This window comes from Ovis aries, chromosome 13 (assembly GCF_016772045.2).
Source record: "Ovis aries strain OAR_USU_Benz2616 breed Rambouillet chromosome 13, ARS-UI_Ramb_v3.0, whole genome shotgun sequence".
Taxonomy (NCBI): Eukaryota; Metazoa; Chordata; class Mammalia; order Artiodactyla; family Bovidae; genus Ovis; species Ovis aries.
The window spans coordinates 24,454,208-24,474,960 of NC_056066.1; the positions used below are offsets into that span (position 1 = coordinate 24,454,208).

Here is a 20,753-nt window from a genome sequence, read left to right on the forward strand (position 1 = left end):
TTTTTATTTACTTTTTTAGCTATGCTGGGTCTTAGCTATGGCACGAGGGATCTTTAATTGCAGCTTGTGAGATCTGGTTCCCTGACCAGGGATCAAACCCAGGCCCCCTGCATTGGTGCATGGTGGGAGCATGGTGGGAGCACGGTGGGAGCACGGTGTCTTAGGCAGTGGACCACCAGAGAGGTCCCATCATTACAATATTCTGATTCCTGGTGACCAAAAGAAGAGGCTCAGAGGCTCTTATTTTCAAATTAGTGTTTAAAGTCATTTCACTTTTCTACCAACACATATTTGAGTACTTGAAGTAATTTTTCCCATTTGTCAGAACACGATTTTGTTATATTTCTGAAACCTGAATGTATTTTTCCTTTATCAAGAGCTTCAAATTTGGATTTCTTTCACTTATTCATCCCATGTATAATTTATCTGGCACCTACCATGGAAAAGGCATTGTGAGAAATACAGACGATGAGGCTTGGCCCCTGCCTCCAAGTCAGCAAAAGAAATAAGGCATTCATGGACAGAGATTAATCCTTCCAAATCCAGCCCGGTGTCACACCTGCCGAGGTGCTCATAGCATCCTGCAGTACCTGTATTGTAGCATCTAATCATACCTTCATTGTGCTTTTCTTTATGTTTTGTTCTCCCATCTACAATATGCTTTTGAAGAGCCTTGTCTGAATCACCTTTGCACAGTCAGCATTTAAGGGAGTACACAACCGCAATTAGGCACAATCAATTTTTGTTAAATGAATAAGGTGAATATTTCTAATACAATTGGAATGTGATAGGTACCATTTGTTTGGTAAACATAGAGAGGAGTGGGGAATCCAAGGCTTAAGAGATTGATGGCAGTTTGAGATCAGAAGGGATTGAGGCTAAGAAGCTAAAGGAAGGCTAAGTAATTTCCCTCCAGTCAAGAAGCCAGCAGGTCAAGCAAGGTCAGAATTTCTCAAGTCTGTGAGCTCTCCATTGTTGACCTTGGTGTTTTCTCCCTCTGCCTGTAATTTTCCTAAAGTTTTGATAACAACTTATGTAGCTCACAGTGGATCAGGTAATAGAGACATTCCATCTTTTAAAAAATAAATTGTATTCAATCCCCGAGCATATGAGATAACCACAGAAAATAGATTCCTGTACATGTTTTACCTGGGAGGAAAGTTACTTATGCAAAATAGCTCTGAGTTCAGGAAGGCCTGCAGTTTAGCCATTGCCCATAGTCATGGTCACTGTGTCAGGCTGCAGTTTGGAAATGCCCTTCCTTCACGTCTTCTCTAGGGAAGAAACAGATATCCAGCTGGCCTCACACTTGCAGAATCCGGCTGTCCACTCCTAGTCTGAGAAACCATTCTGAAAAGAGTTTTTTTGCCCTTATTTCCAGTTACCCACAGAATTTCTATTTAACTAGGTAAAGAGTGCCTGCTCTGTAGTTAAGATTAGTTTGTGTATTCTTATATCTAACATGATCAAATCTTAGGAGAAAAGAGGAACACAGTTGGCCCTCCTTATTTGGGAGTTTTGCATCCTTGGATTCAACCAAGATAGAAAATATTGGGAAAGAAATATTCCAAAAAAGGAAAACTTAAATTTGCTGAGTTCCGGCAACTATTTATATAGCCTTTCCTTCGTATTTACAACTTTTTATATAGCATGTCTATTGTATTGGTATTGCAAGTGACCTAGAGATGATTCACAGTGTATGGAGGGTGTGCATGGATTATGTCCTAAGTACCCCTTTTTATATAAGAGACTTGAGCATCCTTGGATTCTGGTATCCCAGAATCTGGTATCCCAGTCTGCTCTGCGGGACTATTGTACATTTTAACCTATAAGTCTGTTGTATTCTTCCATTCGGAATAAAGAGTGAGCAAATTATAAAGGTTATTTTCCTTTAACATGAGCATTGTGGAGAGTTAAAATAAGGAGATAAGAACATGAACAGTGAGACTATCTGAAATGGGGTCCTTAATACCAGGAAGCATTTTGTCAGGCCTGTTGCTTTCTGAGTGTCCCTCAGATCTCACTGAAGACTGAAGGCAGGGGGAGAAGGGTACAACAGAGGATGAGATGGCTGGATGGCATCACCAACTCAATGGACATGAATTTGGGCAAACTCCGGGAGATGGTGATGGACAGGGAAGGCTGGCATGCTGCAGTCCGTGGGGTCGCGAATAGTCAGACACGACTGAGCAGCTAAACGAGTCTCACTAGTGGCTGTAGTGTCTGCATGGAAGTGGTACTAGACCTATGTTCTCGGTACCCAGTGGGTCTGGTGCTGCTTACCAATGTCTGCTGTAGTCCAGTGTGTCTGAAGCCGGAATGTAACTATGCTGCCAACAATGGAAGTGAAGAAAAAGAAAATATCTGTCAGCCTGTTTACTCAGAAGCATCTCAAGTTCTGGTTCATTCTAGCCATTTTTTTTTTTAACAACCTCTAAAGAACTTTATTCATTGATGAGGAGCTGTACTGTGGAACCTGAACTACAGACTTTGGTTCAAGCGCAATGTTATCCATCCCTCCACTATGGAAAATAGTATGGAAGTTCCTTAAAAAACTAAAAGTAGAGCTACCATGTGATCCAGCAGTCCCCTTCCTGGGCATACATCTGGAAAAGATGAAAATTCTTAATTTGCAAAGATACGTGCACCCGAGTATTCATAGCAACACTGTTTATAGTAACTAAGACATGGAGACAACCAAAGTCCTCATCAATAGGTGACTGGTTTAAGAAGATGTGGTGTAGATATACAGTAGAATGTTCCTCAGCCGTAAAAAAGAAGGAAATAATGCTGATTGCAGCAGCTTGAATGGACCTCGAGATTATCATAATGAGTGAAGTAAGTCAAGAGGAAGGCAGATATCATATAATATCACTTATGTGTGAAATAAAAAAAATAATGCAAACAATTCTATATACAAGACAGAAACAGACCCACAGACATAGAGAACAAACTTTTGGTTACCAGGGAAAGAGGGAAGGGATAAGTTAGGAGTATGGGATTAACATACAAAAGCTACTGTATGTAAAGTAGATAAGCAACAAAGATTTACTGTATAGCACAGAGAATTATATTCAATATCTTGAAATAACCTATAATGGAAAATAATAGAAAAAATATAAAACTGAATCACTTTGCTATACACCAAATATTAACACAATATTGTAAATCAACTATATATATGTCAGTTAAAAATATCCATTCCTTTGACGGATATCTCCTTTTCAGATGGTATGTAATTGATTTTGTTAAGAATCATGGAAAATTCCATTACAGTTAAATCTGGAAGACAAGAGGAGTCTTAACTGTGTCTTTCCTTGAATCAGAGGAGCAGGTCTTAAGAAGCGAGTGCTACTTCCAGGCAGTAGAGTGAAGGCATTTTTACTCACTTCCTTCGTAACTCACTGAGAACAATTATGGGTACTAACAATGGAAAGAGAGAGGGGAAGAAAATTCCATTTTGGGAAAAAAAAAAGGAAGCTGTCAGGATCCGTGTCATGTTTTTGTGAAGACCTAGTATGCACAGAATATGGAAAGTGAAATCGTTTTTTGAAAGGAAAGTATGCTACCAACAATTTGTATAATCCTGACCTTACCTTCAACAGAGGAAGTTTTTTGGATGAAAAGCAAAGTTCGTAGGTGAGAGGAGGCAATGTTGCCAGGTCGGAACATTTCCACTTGCAGGAGGCCTGTGATTTAAAAGGCTGTGTGTGTGCCTCTCAGGCGTTGATGCCACGGACTGAAGAGTGAGGGTGACATGGTTTTAGGGCAAAGCAAGCAACATATCATTATGGGGAAAGCATTGGATGTCACAGGTCACAGACAAGGGTGCCTCTGTTGACTTCTCTCCTCTGCACGCCGGCTTTACAGTAGCTGGCTGGCCCCATTCAAATGGGAGTTAAAGTGAGAAAGGAGCCAATAGGAGACGTATACCTTACAACTCATGTACTAATCAGGGTGGTCTTGATTATGCTACATAACAAGAAAACCCTGTAAGTTTTTCTGTGACATGACACAAAAATGTTTTATTTCTCATGCATACAAAATCTGTTGTTTGTGATGACTTTGTGATTTAGGCCACATCCATGGTGTGGTGATGCCGTCATAACATGTGGATTCCAAGTCATCATGACAGGAAAAGAAAAAGCTAATGGTTCCTCACAGCTCTTACATATGTTGGCCCCAAAGTAGCATCTGTCATTTCCCTTCACTTTTGCATCTTCAATCAGACACCTACAGGGATGTTGGGTTTATCCAGATTTTGGCTGTGGAGTCTAGTTTAAGAGAGAAATCCCTCCCAGCTTTCCCAAATGTAATGAGTGGTTTTTATCAACTTTGTTGTATTGATACATAGAACTTTATACCTATCTGTACAATGCATCCATTATATTTATGTGTGATTTTAAAATATTAACATATATTTACATCTACCTGCAACGGCATCTTTTTTAAAAAATATACATGTTGTACCATATATATACATATAAAGTGAAAGTCGTTCAGTCCGACTCAGTCTGTGGAATTCTCCAGGCCAGAATACTGGAGTGGGTAGACCTTTCCTTTCTTCAGGGGATCTTCCCAGCCCAGGGATTGAACCCAGGTCTCCTGCATTGCAGGCGGATTCTTTACCAGCTGAGCCACAAGGGAAGCCCATATATATATATGTATTTTTGGTCACACCATATGACTTGTGGGATCCTAGTTCCTTGACTAGGGATTGAACCTATGCCCTCTGCACTGAAAGCATGAGGAGTCCTAACCACTCTGCCAGGGAAGTCCCGATGTACAATAATATGTTTTACAGGTATAAAAGGTAGTGATTCACAGTTTCTAAAGGTTATGTATGCCATTTTTAGTTATTGTAACATATTGACTGCATTGGTTGTACAGTATATCCTTGTAGCTCATTTTAACCATAATGATTTGTACTTCCTAATCCCCATGTAATGACATCTTTTGACTTATTTTTGATTAAGTGTCACAGAAGAACTTCCGTCACACTGGATCATGCCTCATGCCATGGATTTCAGGGGATCAGTCTAGACCTTCGAGAATACAAGTAGTCCCTTTGTCATATATGGAAAACCCCAAATTTATCAAATTTTTGTCTGTCATCTTTATCTTAACCCTAATCAACCTAGGTATGTGAAAGTGTTTGAAATTCACAAACAGGCATTGACATTCATGGATCAGTATATCAGCAAAGCCTGGAAGGTAGGCTAATTGGAACTAAAGATGTGCTAAGACCGTAGACCATTCAGTTAATGGAGGCCTTGGGCCACAGTGAAGATCTGGTAAAAGGTTTGTGTTGTGGAGGGATGGATTTTATACAGTTTTGTTTTGTTGTTCAGTCGCTAAATGTGTCTGACTCTTTGCGACCCCGTGTACTGCAGCACGCCAGGCTTCTCTGTCCTCCACTACCTTATATATGTTACAAAAATGAAAAGCTTATAAGTTATAGTAAAGGAAATAGACCCCCTGCTAAGAATTTCATCTTTAGCACTATTAATTTTTTCTAATCCAAAGTGGAAAATGCTGGTGGAATAGCCATGTTTAGCAGCAAAAACATATTTAGCTTTTTGAACTAATGACTGATTCAGGGTTTACAGACCAATTTCTTACCTCAACCTTAAGGAAAAAGGAAACAACATCTTGGCAGTTAAGAAGTCGAATACAGAGATTTCCCTGGTGGTCCAAAGGGTTGGACTTCACCTTCCAATGCAGGAGGTTAGATCCACCAAGGGGTTAGATCCCTGGTCAGGCAGCCGAGATCCCACCGGTGCCTCACAGCCAAAACCTGAAACATAAAACGGAAACAATATGGCAACATTCAATAAAGACATTTAAAAAAAGAAATCTAATGCAGTGTATGCATAGCAAACAATAAAACCAAGTCACAGTAGGAAGAAGGAAGAAATAGAAACCTCTCCATGGGCTGCCATGAAGGTGGAGAATCTTAGTTAAATGTTCAGCTTTTCTTTTTTTTTAGCACTGTTTTCTCAGCTATTATTTACAGTGGTGGAAAAGTGGAGAAGACTACAAGGACTACATATTATTGGCAGCACTAAAATTGTGATACTTGCTGTTTACACATATGGGTATATTCCATCCTCCCCAGAACCCTGTGGGGTAGGCACTATTTATTATGAACTGTACTTAACAGAATGACACAGAGCCTTTAGATCTCATCCAGAGTGACACAGCAAGTGAGGAGTAGTACCAGGGCTTGATCTTGTTACCTGGATGTGAGGCCCTTGCTCTTGACCTCCAGATTATCTCATCTTTCTGATGGGTGATGGAATCCAAAGATACTCTAAAGCACCAAAAAAATAAGGGAGGACTGAGGCTTCCCTGGTGGTCCAGTGGTTAAGAATTCATCTTCCAATGCAGGGGACACAGGTTTGATCCCTGGTCAGTGAACTAAGACCCCACATGTCTCCATGCAACTAAACCAGCTTACCACAACTAGAGAGAAGTGTGTGAGCCATAGTGCAGAGCCCACGTGCTGCAACTAAGACTTGACACAGCCAAATAAATAAATGTTGAAATAAGGAAGGACTGGAATGGGGGGACCAGTTTGCCCCGCATCAATAGGTAAGAAATGTAGTGGCCATCGCATATTGGCTGAGTCCCAAGTGGCAAAGTGGTTAAGAACCCACTTCTCAATGTGGGAGATGCAGGTTTGATTCCTGGGTTGGAAAGATTCCCTGGAGGAGGAAATGGCAACTCACTCTAGTATTCCTCTCCATGGGCAGTGGAGCCTGGCGGGCTGTAGTCCATGGAGTCACAAGAATTAGACATGACTGAGCATGTACACACACCATATTGGCTGAAATGCCAGCCTCCTGATTAGATCAGCCTTTAATAATTCGGGGAAGAAAAGAAATTTAGGGGGAAGAAAAGTGGTGTATATCTGAGAAAGATTAAAATTGAGAAAATGTGATTTTTCCTGGAGCAGCCCCACTGATTGACGGGAGCGTGTGTCATAACGGAATCGCACGTTTCATTTAGAAGATACATTATTTGTCTATCAGTGTATGTGTGAGTGTGTGTTTAATAACCTACCAGAGCCTGTGAATAAAGAATATGATAGGATTGAAAGCATCAGTATAAAAAAAATTTCTCATTCTCAGAAATTTCAAATAATACTGGATATATCAAAGGGAAACAGTAGTCATCTAAATTTGAGCATGATGGAAAACAACAGTAAAAACAAAAGAAATAGAAAGAGCAGTTTAATACTTAGCAGATGATGCTTCTCCAGGGAGCAGATGAAGGGACTGGCCTAGAAGTATTTCCCAGAAGACTGATAATTTGCATTGTGGCTTAGAGGGTGGGATGGGGGGGGTTGCATTTCAGCAGATTTGGGATATTACATCGTAGGACACATTGTGGGATCTCAGTAAAGAAAGACTAGATTCGAGGGGGTGCAGTCTTTCCTTGCAAACTTGACATTGATCCTATAGGATACAGAAAAAGAGGAGGATCCTGAATGGAGATCATTCGCAGCTCACGACTGTGAATGTTTAATTGGGTACCACCAACCCCTGCATTAGCTTTCATTTTAATTAGTGTTGTGCGGAAGAGAAGGAGAACACGTTTTGAGAACAGTGCTATATTAAAAAGGGCTCTGCCGGAAAAAAAAAAAAAGGGAATAAAAATAAGATTCTACTGGAAAATCTGTTGATGGGTACCTGGGAGTAGGTCGGAAAGGTGAGGGGAGTCAAAAAGCAAAGCAGAACTGCGTAGTGGCAGGAGTCACCTGGAAAGTGGCATTCAGTCAAACCGAGAGCAAACTCGGTTGCATTTTTGAAAATTGCATTTCGAGATTCGGGCATTGAGGAATCCGCGAAAGACTGGCAGGACTTCCCTGGTGGTTCTGTGGTTAGGACTGTGCTTCCATGAAGGGGGCACAGATTCCGTCCTTGGTTGGGGAGCTTCAACATAGCCAAAACAATAAATAACAGATGAAGTCTTTATTCGTTCTGAAAAGCAAGCAGAAAACCCCAAAAGAGACTGGTGTGATTTAGTCCAGCATATCAATGCGACCTTAAATTGCACTTGTCTGAGTTGTCCCGAGTCTCCTCAGTCGTCGAGCTTAATTCTTCGTCATTACTCACCCTTCCCCTGCAGCATTTTCTTGGATTAGTTCAGTCAAATGGTTACTTACCATGGTCCCACACTGTGAGTTCAGCATCATATAAAAAACACAAAGTAATATATCAAAAAATACAAAACACAGTACCTGCCCTATCTAGCATATGTCATGTTAGTGGACAGAGTACCAATGTTTGGGCCCAATATGAGTGAATTAACATACACTAGCACACCCAGCTGTGTGGCAGGAGGCAAGTCGGTCCATTTCCCTGAGGCTTTTTCTGAACCATAGAATTGAGACAGATAATGTTGGGGTGCTGATAGATGAGGTGATATATCTCTACTGTAGCAGCTTAATGCATTCTTATCAAGGAGAGCACTCGGGTGGGAAAGTCAAGGCCAGTACCATTAGGGTGGCACAGACAGTGGACATTTTCAATAGCAATGATCAAGACCAGTGTTTTGTAAAGGTATGTTCTAGAGAATCCTAGATCCCCAGGCGGTTAATAGCTGTTTGGGGAGAAAGTTACTAATTTGAGGACATTCTTAGTTAACCAAAGTTAATTTCTACATTGCAGGACTGGTCAGATCTTTCAATATGCTGAATTGTGACTCTCAGGTTGGAGATTTGGGAGTAGGTGGGTGAGGAATGAAATGGGCTGTATTCCCAAACCCTATTTGCCGAAGATTTATTGTTTGGTGGGGGGACTTTTGTCTTGTGAGACACATTCAGAAATGGTGGAATGTCATGCAAAAGCTTATATTCAGAGTGGTGGGAGATCTCAGAGAGGGAAGATTTTGTACAGGAGACCAGAAGTTAAGTGGGGTCTCTTGGAATGATTCAGGGCTCCTGGAGACAGTAAACTTGTCCTAATTATCTGTTTCCTCAATGCCCAGAGCACAGTAGATACTCAACAGATATCTATGGCAAGGATATTGACAGATTATGATTTGAATGATTTGATGAAGGCATGGAGGCATTCTGATGGAGGAGGGTGGCCAGGAGAGGCAGTGATGCAACAAGAATGGAGGTGGCTCCCTGTTGAGTCAGTGGATAAGCCAGTCTGAGAGGTGGGGGTGCTGTTTGGAGAAGGGGGAGGGCAGTGGGGTTAAACAAAGGGGAGTCAGATTGTGCTGGACCTTGAACACCCGGCAGAAAGCTTGGAATGGCAGACACAGGGCACTTTGCTTTCATTCCACAACTGGAATGAAAAGCAAAGTTCAAAGGTTAGTTTTTTAGTGCTACCTAGAAGGGAACGTGTGGAAAGCCTGGGTGCTTGCCTGCACATGGTTGCCATGTCCAGGCGGCAGTGATAAGGTCCAATATCGTGGAGCGGGCATGGAGCTCACCCAGAATGAAAGGATGACGACATATCAGATACGCGAATGAAAAAATGAGAATGTCTCGGTGACTCAATAGAGAAGGATGAAGGCACGAAGAACTGCAGATGGTGTATCAGGGAAGGCAGGAATACCCAGTGCCCTACCCCCCACCGCCACCCCTGCCCCCCAGAGACCTAGATTCTCGTTTCCACTGAGGTCCTAGCTGTGCCAGTTCATTGAGCAAGTCACTAAGCTCCTATGCCACCCATCCATATTGTGTGACCCCCTGAAGAACTAGAGAAGAACCACAGAAGGTTATGGCCACAGTCACGAGAAGAGGGGGTGGGGCAGGGAGGGGGAAGGACGCGAGTGGTAACTCTTGAGATCTGCTGCTGGAGATGGGCTGTGGGGAGAAAGATCCGGTCTGGAGCTCAGTGGATTTTTTGACAAAATTCTGTAGTGTCTTCCCTTTGAAAGGCTCTCATATTTGCCCTCTCGGGGCCCCGCTTTGCACCAGCCTCGTTTTGTATCCTCGTCTCAGCATCTGTGTCATATCAGGCCTTCTCTTTTTCATTCCTTTGCCCTAATCCAAGGTTTTCAGACCCTGCACAGGTATGCAAGTGAACTGGGAAGACTCAGGAATGTTGTGGGGCTGTCACATGGAGCTTTGAACCGAGGCATCGATTTCAACAGAGTGTGGAGGGGGATGCAACTTACTGCTGCAGTTATGTGGGAGGCTTTGCTTCATATCTTGTTTGCACCTGAGGTGTATTTTGGGATGAATGAATGTGCAGGGACTTTAATTCATGAGTATTTACTGAGAGCGCAACTGGGGCAGTCAGCAGTTCTCCAGTAGCGCTGAGATCCTAAAGGGGAAAGCAACTGGTTGACGTAGTACTCTGGACAGTGGATGGATGTGAGAAAGGATTGAGTTGTATGCACTGTAGTCACTACTGAAAGATTCCATATTTCGGGTTTGCCTGCCTCCCTCTATCACTTCTTTCCCCTTCCTTTGTTTCTTCCTTCTTCCCTTTTAATTTTTTTTTTTTAAAGAATTCTTTCTTTTTTTTTTCTTCAATATTTATTAATTTTTCTTCGAATATTTATATATTTATCTAGCTGTGCCACACACAAGGGATCTTCAATCTTTGTTGCGGCTTGTGGCATCTCTGTTTGTAGCGTTTGAGATCTTCGGGTTGCAGCTTTCAAACGCTTAGTCGCAGCAAGCAGGAGGATCGAGTTCTCTGACCAGGGATGGAACCCGGGCCACCTGCATTGGGAGCGAAGAGTCTCAGCCACTGAGTCACCAGGGAAGTCCCCCTTTTAGTTTGTAAACATTTTGGTTGGACCAGAATATTCTCCTGTACAAAAGTGTCCATGCGCACTCAGTTGCTCAGTCGTGTCTGACTCTTTGCAACCCCGTGCACTGTAGCCCCCCAGGCTCCACTGTCCGTGCGATTTCCCAGGCCAGAATACCGGAGGGGGTTGCCATTTTCTTCCCCAGGGAATCTTCCTGACCTAGGGATGGAACCTGAGTCTAGCATTTCCTGAACTAGCAAAAGTGCTGAGTATTAAATGTGTGAGAACCATTGCTCTTTCAAGTCTGCTGTGTACTTACCACATCTCCTTGATGTTTCTCCAGCTACTCCATACATGTTTTACTTCTAGTTAAGTACTAGGAAGTTTAGTGCCCGTACAAGCTTCTAGAGAGCAAATGTCATTTTTGTTCTCTTTCTTGGGTTTGCCTGTTTTATTCATTATTTCAAAGAATCAGTTTCCATTTATTTTTCTTTTCCATATTATTGTTTGCTATCTTGTTACAGATTTTATGATTAATGATCTTTTCCTAGGGTTTTTGTTGTTGTTGTTATCTTTGTTGTCTTTTATAGTTTTTTAGAACATGTACTGAATTTACTTATTTTTTTATTATTCATTTTGGCTACGCCATATGGCTTGCAGGATCTTAGTTCCCCGACCGCAGATTGAACCCAGGCCACAGCAGTGAAAGGGCTGCATCCTAACCACTGGACTGCCAGGGAGTTCCCTGAGTTTCCTTGGTTTTAGTATTTCTTGTTTGATAATGAAGGCATTTCAGTTCAGTTCAGTTCAGTTGCTCAGTCGTGTCTGACTCTTTGTGACCCCGTGAATTGCAGCACGCCAGGCCTCCCTGTCCATCACCAACTCCCGGAGTTTACTCAAACTCATGTCCATCGAGTCGGTGATGCCATCCAGTCATCTCATCCTCCGTCGTCCCCTTCTCCTCCTGCCCCCAATCCCTCCCAGCATCAAAGTCTTTTCCAGTGAGTCAACTCTTTGCATGAGGTGGCCAAAGTACTGGAGTTTCAGCTGCAGCATCAGTCCTTCCAATGAACACTCAGGACTGGTTTCCTTTAGAATGGACGGGTTGGATCTCCTTGCAGTCCAAGGGACTCTCAAGAGTCTTCTCCAACACCACAGTTCAAAAGCATCAATTCTTTGGTGCTCAGCTTTCTTTATAGTCCAACTGTCACATCCATACACGACTACTGGAAAAACCATAGCCTTGACTAGACGGACCTTTGTTGGCAAAGTAGTGTTTCTGCTTTTGAATATGCTATCTAGGTTGGTCATAACTTTCCTTCCAAGGAGTAAGCATCTTTTAATTTCATGGCTGCAATCACCATCTGCAGTGATTTTGGAGCCCAGAAAAATAAAGTCAGCCAGTTTCCACTATTTCCCCATCTATTTGCCATGAAGTAATGGGACAGGATGCCATGATGTTTGTTTTCTGAATGTTGAGCCTTAAGCCAACTTTTTCACTCTCCTCTTTCACTTTCATCAAGAGGCCCTTTAGTTCTTCTTCACTTTCTGCCATAAGGGTGGTGTCATCTGCATATCTGAGGTTATTGATATTTCTCCCGGCAATCATAATTCCTGCTTGTGCTTCTTCCAGCCCAGCGTTTCTCATGATGTACTCTGCATATAAGTTAAATAAGCAGGGTGACAATATACAGCCTTGACGTACTCCTTGTCTTATTTGGAACCAGTCTGTTCCATGTCCAGTTCTAACTGTTGCTTCCTGACCTGCATATAGGTTTCTCAAGAGGCAGGTCAGGTGGTCTGGTATTCCCATCTCTTTTAGAATTTTCCACAATTTATTGTGATCCACGCAGTCAAAGGCTTTTGCATAGTCAATAAAGCAGAAATAGATGTTTTTCTGGAACCCTCTTGCTTTTTCGATGACCCAATGGATGTTGGCAATTTGATCTCTTGTTCCTCTGCCTTTTCTAAAACCAGCTTGAACATCTGGAAGTTTACGGTTCACATATTGCTGAAGCCTGGCTTGGAGAATTTTGAGCATTACTTTACTAGCATGTGAGATGAGTGCAATTGTGTGGTAGTTTGAGCATTCTTTAGCATTGCCTTTCTTTGGGATTGGAATGAAAACTGACCTTTTCCAGTCCTGTGGCCACTGCTGAGTTTTCCATATTTGCTGGCATATTGAGTGGAGCACTTTCACAGCATCATCTTTTAGGATTTGAAATAGCTTCACTGGAATTCCATCACCTCCACTAGCTTTGTTTGTAGTGATGCTTTCTAAGGCCCATTTGACTTCACATTCCAGGATGTCTGGTTCTAGGTGAGTGATCACAGCATCGTGATTATCCAGGTCATGAAGATCTTTTTTGTACAGTTCTTCTGTGTAATCTTGCCACCTCTTCTTAAGGGCAAATATATCCTGACACCAGCTTGGGCTGTGCCCTGTAGTTTTGTATGAAATATTTTGTTTCATTGCTTTAAAGAAAAGTAAAAATTACCGTTTTTAATTTTTCTCTTTTTAATTATTACCCAGGAATATTGCTTTTCCAAGTAGTTGAGATTATCATTATTTATTTATAATTTTATTGAATGTGATCAGAGAATGCAATCTGTAAGATTCCTACTTTTAAATTTGTTTATGGACTTGGTAAAAGTTTTTTTTTTTTTGAATAGTCAAATATGCAGTCAGTGTAAAGTGTGCCATAAATATTCATGGGAGATTATCTACTTTATTTTATATACCCATGCATGCACATATATATGTCAGGTTTATTATTTTTATCATTCATTGCTTCTCAGTCCTTATTTTGTTATTCTACTGCTGTTCAGTTTTAAACAAAGTATAATAAGGTTGCTCACTCAAATTGTATTTTTATCCTGTTCTTGCAGTCTAAAAATGTTTGTTTTATAATTTCTAGTTTTATTTGTTGCAAACATATTTATGATGATTAGCCCTTTCCCTAAATTATGTCTTTTTATATTCTGTTTAGTGTGTGTGAACTTTTTTTCAGTGTGTGTTAATATTAACATTGTTGCTCTTGCTTTACATTTGTTTACATTTGTCTGGTGGTATGTTTTACCCATCTGTTTTCAAATTTTATTAATACTGAGTATATATTGGAAACTACCTAAAATGTAGCTTACCTTTTTTTTTCTTTTGGCTTGCAATTTTAGCCTTAATATATCATCAGTCTTTATTTTTAATAGAAAAATTCCTTTTAAAGTTCTTTGATATCTAGTGGTGTAACCGATAGACTTGATTATATTCCTTCATCTTAATTTGGTAGCAAATATGTCTATTCTTCTTTATTAAATACCATTTATGCTCACTAATATCAAATGGTTGCTCAGGCTTTAGTCTTGACAAGCTGCATTTGACATGATGGTAGGAGCTCCAAGTGAAAATGACTGTCAGACAATTGGAGATAGGAGAGGACCAGAGCCTGAGCCAGAAAAACAAGACTGGACAGAAGCTCATTGGCAGCACCTGTGCTGGTAGTCAGGGTTTTGCAGAGAAACTGAACCATAGGTTAGAGTGAGAACAAGAATGAGCATGAGTGAGAAACTGATTCAGCCTAAGGTCTTGGCTCACACTTTTGTAGGGAGTGGTGAGTTTGAAATCTGCCGGGAGGTTGGAGATTCAGGTATGAGTTAATGTTGCCACCTTGAGTCCAGATCTGCTGGCTGGAAACTCAGGCAGGGTTTCTGTGTTACTGTCTTGAGAGAATTCCTTTTTCAGAAACTCTCTTTGCTCCTGAGGCCTTCGACTGATTGGATGAGGCCCACCCACATTGTCGAGGGTAATTGTCTGCTTGACTTAAAGTAAGCTGGCTTAAATGTGTGCATGTGTGCTAGGTTGCTTCAGTCGTGTCCAATTCTTTGTGACCCCACAAACTGTAGCCCACTGGTTCCTCTGTCCATGGATTCTTCAAGCAAGAATACTGGAGTGGGTTGCCATACCCTCCTGTGGGTGATATCCCAACCCAGGGATTGAACCCACGCCTCCTGTGGCTCTTGCATTGCAGGCAGAATCTTTGCCACTGTTCCACCAAGGAAGCCCGACTTCAATGTCCCAAAATACCATCACAGTAACATCTAGACTTGTTTGACCAGACGACTGGGTGTCACAGTTGACACATAAAATTAACCATCGCCTCAGCATTGTAGAAAAAGCTGACTGAATGTGAATGGATAACTTCTAAAGCAAACAACTTGAACAAACAGAAACAGAGCTAGAGATCGAGGACTTAGCATTAGGGAATCAGCACAGCTGGTTTCCATTGTTTTCATTCAAAAACCCAAGTACTCTTATGCATTTGGTGACACTTATTATAGTGTGCTCTGGATTTGCAACATGTATCCTGGTTTTACTGTTTTTAGCATTTGTCAGTTTTTCTGTACACCAGAACTTCAGATGGAAGACATTTCTTGAGAGTCTGCTGTTTCTTGAGCCTTATCTGTCTTGTAGCGGTTCTGTTTGTCCTGGGGTTATAAGCTGTAACACGTTAATCCTGCTCTGTGAAGTCCTTGCCTGCACACAGCCTACAGCTAAACAAATGCTGTTGCTCCACTGATGTTGCTGTGCTGATGGAGTGTTGCACTGTAGACTCTTCCAGCCCCCATACCAGCTGTCGACTTGGTATATATGGGAGGATGTGCAGAGAGTCTGTGCTGCCCTTTACAATCCAATATGCTTAACATTACATATTTGTGGGTTCTGCATCTGTGGATATAGCAGGCTGACTGTACTACACCATTTTATAGAAGGCACTTGCATATTTGCAAATTTTGATACCCACAGAGGTCCTAGAACCCAGGCCCTGGTGGATACCAATGGATGGCTGAATATATTTTCAGACTTGTCTGCTAAATAAATCTTTTCGGCATAGCTTAGTCTAGTTACTATTTAATATCTCCAATTACCAGAAAATGTTTTATTGGAGTATAGTCGATTTGCAATATTGTGTTAGTTTCTGGTTTACAGCAAAGGGATTTAGTTATAAGTATGCATATATATATGGGCTTCCCTTGTGGCTCAGCTGGTAAAGAATCCACCTGAAATGCAGGAGACCTGGGTTCGATCACTGGGTTGGGAAGATCCCCTGGAGAAGGGAAAGGCTACCCACTCCAGTGTTCTGGCCTGGAGGATTCCAGGGACAGTCCATGGGATTGCAAAGAGTCGAACACCACTGAGCTGCTTTCACACACACACACACACACACACACATATGCATATATATATATATATATTTTTTTTTTTAGATTGTTTTCTGTTATAGGTTATTCAAGCTCATGAATACAGTTCCCTGTGCTGTATAGTAGTACCTGTTTATCTGTTTTATAGATAGTAGTGAATATATGTTAATCTCATACTCCTAATTTATCCCTTCCCTCTTCCTCTTTGTTTATCATAAGTTTGTTTTCTGTGTCTGTGAGTCTGTTTCTGTTTTTTAATATTTAATTAATTTGGCCACCTCAGGTCTTAATTGAGGCACATGGGCTCTCTAGTTGTGGCCCTTGGGCTCAATAGTTGCAGTGCTTGGGCTTAGTTGCTCCGGATCTTAGTTCCCAGACTAGGGATCAAACTAATGTCCCTTGCATTGTAAGGCAGGTTTTTAACCTCTGGACCACCAGGAAGTTCTTATTTCTGTTTTGTAAATAAGTTCATTTGTATTATTGTATAGATTCTACACATAAGCGATTTCATACAATTGTCTTTCTCTCTCTGATATGATATGATAATCTCTAGGCCCATTCATGTTGATGCAAACAGCCAAATTTTCATTGTTCTTCATGGCTAAGTAATATGTGTGTGTGTGTGTGTGTGTGTGTGTGTGTGTGTACACATACACCACATCTTCTTTATTAGCCACTCATCTATTGATGGACATTTAGATTGCTTCTTTGTTTTGGCTATTGTAAATAGTGCTGCTATGAACATTGGGGTATAGGTATCTTCAAATTAGTGTTTTCATCTTTTCCAAATATTTGCCCAGGAATGGAATTGCTGGATTGTATGGCAACTCTGTTTTTCATTATTTAAGGAACCTCCATGCTGTTTTCCACAATGGCTGCACCAATTTACATTTTCACCAACAGTTCCCTTTTCTCCACACCCTCTCCAGCATTTGTTATTTATAGACTTTTTAATGATGGCCATTCTGACCAGTGTGAGGATTAACAATATGGAGCATCTTTTCATGTGCCTGTTGGACCTCTGCATGCCTTCTTTGGGGAAAGTGTCTATTTAGGTCTTATGCGTATTTTTTAATTAAATTGTTTGTGTTTTTTGATATTGAGTTGTATGAGCTTTTGGTATATATTGGAAATTAAGCCCTTGTTGGTCACATAATATACAAATATTTCCTCCCCATCTGTAAGTTGTCTTTTTGTTTTGTTTATGGTTTCCTTTGCTGTGCAAAAGCTTGTACGTTTCCCGTTTGCTTATTTTTGCTTTTATTTCTTTTACCTTGGGAGACTGATCTAAGGAAATATTGCTACAATTTTTGTCAGAGTGTCTTGCCCATGTTCTACAGATAGTAGTGCCTGGGCTTCCCTGGAGGCTCACAAAGTAAAGAATCCACCTGCAATGCAGGAGATACGGATCTGATCCCTGGGTCAGGAAGATCCCCTGGAGAAGGGGATGGCTGCCCCCACCAGTATTCTTACATGGACAGAGGAGCCTGGTGGGACAGCCCATGGGGTTGCCAAGAGTCGGACACGACTGAGCAATTAACACTGCACTGCTACTACAAGCAGTGCCTAGTGGTTAAGCACACGAGCTTTGGATTTACATTGGGCCTGCCTGGATTCCAACCGAGATTCCAGCGCTTAGTAACTACAACTCAAATTACCTAACCTCTCTGAGGCTTACTTTTCCCTCTTGCAACATGAGGATATTAATCATGCTTGCATCATACTCCTGTTATGAGGATTAAATGACATGAGGGTTGGTTATTTTTATTATAAAAGTGCTATTTTTTTTCCTACTCAATGTGGTGTTCCTTTTCTCCATGACAACTTCTAACTCATGTTTTGAAGAAACAAAAGTTGAGGCCATCAGTGGTGAAAGCCAAGATCTTTCCAGTTATTTCATTCCTGTCATTTTGTTAACGTTTTCAGTGAGTAGTTTTCTATGTTTGTTATAAAGTAGGTTTTCTAATTTAGTTTTTTGGCTGTACCAGGTCTTAGTTTTGGCACCCAGGATCTTCAGTCTTTGTTCTGGCATGCGGAATTTTTAGCTGTAGCATGCGAGCTCTTAGTTGCGGCCTGTGGAATCTAGTTCCCTTAGCAAGGATCGAACCTGGGCCCCCTGAGAGTGTGGGTTCTTAGCCATTAGACCACCAGGGAAGTCCCTAAAATAGGTTAGAGGAAAGAAATTCAAGAGAAAGAATTTATTTGCCATCCATGTCCATCATAGATACCTAAAATGTTGCTAAATTTAGAAACAAAATAGCCCATGTGAAAGAGGCTTCCCTGGTGGCTCAGATGGTAAAGACAAATAGCCCATAGACATGCATATTTTGAACTCTGACTTGGATAGTGTGGTGCTGAGTTGCTATCAGGTAAGCAGGCAGGTGCCATTAAAACCTGGTCCTGCTTGATGGTTTCCTCATTTGGGGTATGGTAGGAAAAAACAGTACTAGACTGGTCATCTCTCAGCAAATCTTGGCATTTCTGCCTGGCCCTCCCATCTGTTATCCTAATTGCTAGGATTACTGCTCAAAACTTTCCCTGCTCCATGTAGTTCAAGACTGTCACATATCATAATGATGTCCTCGTTGGTTACGGAGTCTTGTCAGAGAGGAATGGATGCATTCATCAAGTTGCTTCCACATCTGAGTTGTTTCTGGGACTGTCTCCACTTGCTTGACTTTCAGATTCTGACTTTCTCTCTCTCTTTTCCAAGCTCGAACTCAGTAAGTAAAAACTGAGATACTGTCATTTCCCAAATAACCCAAAGGGAAGATCTGGCCAAATTTAAAATTGATGCTTTTGAACTGTGGTGTTGGAGAAGACTCTTGAGAGTCGCTTGGACTGCAAGGAGATCCAGCCAGTCCATTCTGAAGGAGATCAGCCCTGGGATTTCTTTGGAAGGAATGATGCTGAAGCTGAAACGCCAGTACTTTGGCCACCTCATGCGAAGAGTTGATTCATTGGAAAAGACTTTGATGCTGGGAGGGATTGGGGGCAGGAGGAGAAGGGGACGACAGAGGATGGGATGGCTGGATGGCATCACTGACTCGATGGACGTGAGTCTGAGTGAACTCCGGGAGTTGGTGATGGACAGGGAGGCCTGGCGTGCTGCGATTCATGGGGTCGCAAAGAGTCGGACACGACTGAGTGACTGAACTGAACTGAACTGAGCTGCAAAGCCCTCTGACTACCGCATCCTCCTGCCCATGCTCCTCTCCCTAATGGAACTTTAAAGGAATAACCATCATTGAATAGAGCCTCCAGGTCATCTTGGATCTCACCGAACAGAGCCTCGATTTGGTTATTTTTTTTTTTTCCTGCATTGTTTGTTGCTCACTGGGTAAAGCGCAGGCCTGGGCTTCATCTGGCTGTGGTTTCATCTCGCAGAGGCAGTAATTGAATCTCTGACATTGTCCTGCCTTCAAGGAGTGTTCCAACTCAGGCTGCTATATTAAACCAGCATAGTTCTCGGTTCTCTTGGAAGGTAGTGTCTCATCTATGGACAGTGAATGATGGCGATGCCAACTCAGAAGAGTCAGGGCTGGGACCCCAGACATCTACTGTTCCTTCCATGCAAAGAGCCAGTCTGATTTTGCAAAGACGGTGTTTTAACCTGTTACCGCTCTCTCTGTAAATAACCTGATCAGCCTCAGCACCGTGTGGGGGTTAGTACTTGCTGTCTGACCTTTAAGGATAGATCTGTTGAAGCTGGTTGCAGTTTGCAGCAGGATCTGTGGCAGATTGGAGCAGGCTGCCCGCTTGGCCCCTGCCTCTCCCAGCACCCCGCGGTGTTATAGTCGATTCTGCTGGGAGCCGCCTTCAGGTGCATCCCAGCTCCCTGCTGAGCCCCCTGAAGAATTTTCCGTGATGGCATTTGCCGAGTGTTTGACATCATTGTTGGAAAGGCTCACAGTTTTGGAGCAACTCCCACTGAAACCTTTCTGGTACCTCGGCGTCATCGGTTTTTGACTTGGGGGTTTGAGGTGTGTCTGGGGTAAATTGAGAAGCAAGAAGAAAGGGTGCTGAGCCCAATATCACCAAATTTGGCAGAAATTTGTCCCAAGCTTTAGACCAACATTGGGGATTCCATAAAATCAGGAATAGTGCAGAATGAATTAGAAAAAGGAGGAGTAAATATCAAACAACCTGTTGCCCCTTTCCCAGAAAAGTCAGGAACGTGAGCTTCAGCGCTTTCATGGTAACATGTATAAGCCAGGATAAAAGTACAAAAGCTATGAGTCTGTTAGGAAGGAGTTAAAAAAAGTTCTCAACAGCTTCTCCTACCACCTCTACAAACACAGAGGCCAAGAGAAAATGCGCACACACATACACACACTCGCATTCCAGCAAAGAACCTGTTCTGCAAGTTTTGCTGGTAAAAAGCAGGAGGGGGGTTGCTGGAGAGTCCAGTGAAAAAGCCTTAGGAGTATTCATAGAAGGTTTTTCAAAACTAAGTTTTCAGAGTAACTTTATCCTGCGGAGAGAGGCGCATGGACCACTGTAGGCTTTTCTTCAACTGCTTAAGAGCATTGTTAGACAGGGAGGGGCAGATTAACGGATGCCTATAATTTTGATCATTGTTTTCTGCAAAACAGCTCAGGCTTTGAAAAACGAAGCCATCATTCTTGGCGAGGTTTCTGCCAACAGCACAAATTATACCGTGCAGAGATCCAAAGCCCCTCAAAAGGTTTCATTAATGAACGATTTCAGAGGACTGTTTAAGTCTTCACCCGACAGGTAACGTTGGCCCGCAGGCGGGTGGGGTTAGGGTTTCCGTGGAGATTTATGATGTCATGCTTGAAAGAGCATGTCAAGACAGCCAATTTAACAAGTAGCTA

The 20,753-nt window shown here is 42.0% G+C and overlaps 1 protein-coding gene and 1 long non-coding RNA gene across 23 annotated transcripts in view; one reads left to right on the forward strand and one right to left on the reverse strand.

Moving 5' to 3' along the window:
• KIAA1217 (KIAA1217 ortholog) overlaps positions 1-20,753 on the forward strand; it is an 815,860-nt gene that overhangs the window by 483,397 nt on the left and 311,710 nt on the right. The window contains exon 1 of one of the 22 annotated variants that reach the window (XM_060397343.1): positions 20,376-20,652. The exons of the other annotated variants lie outside the window; for them this stretch is intronic. The gene's annotated coding sequence lies outside the window, so the exon portion shown is untranslated. Of the gene's footprint in view, positions 1-20,375; positions 20,653-20,753 lie in introns of those variants that run through there. 22 annotated transcript variants of the gene reach the window in all.
• The window catches only part of LOC132657617 (uncharacterized), a 25,921-nt gene continuing 5,168 nt past the window's right edge, over positions 1-20,753 (reverse strand). The window contains exon 2 of the long non-coding RNA XR_009596040.1: positions 1-5,797. This is a non-coding gene — a long non-coding RNA (uncharacterized LOC132657617). The remainder of the gene's footprint in view (positions 5,798-20,753) is intronic.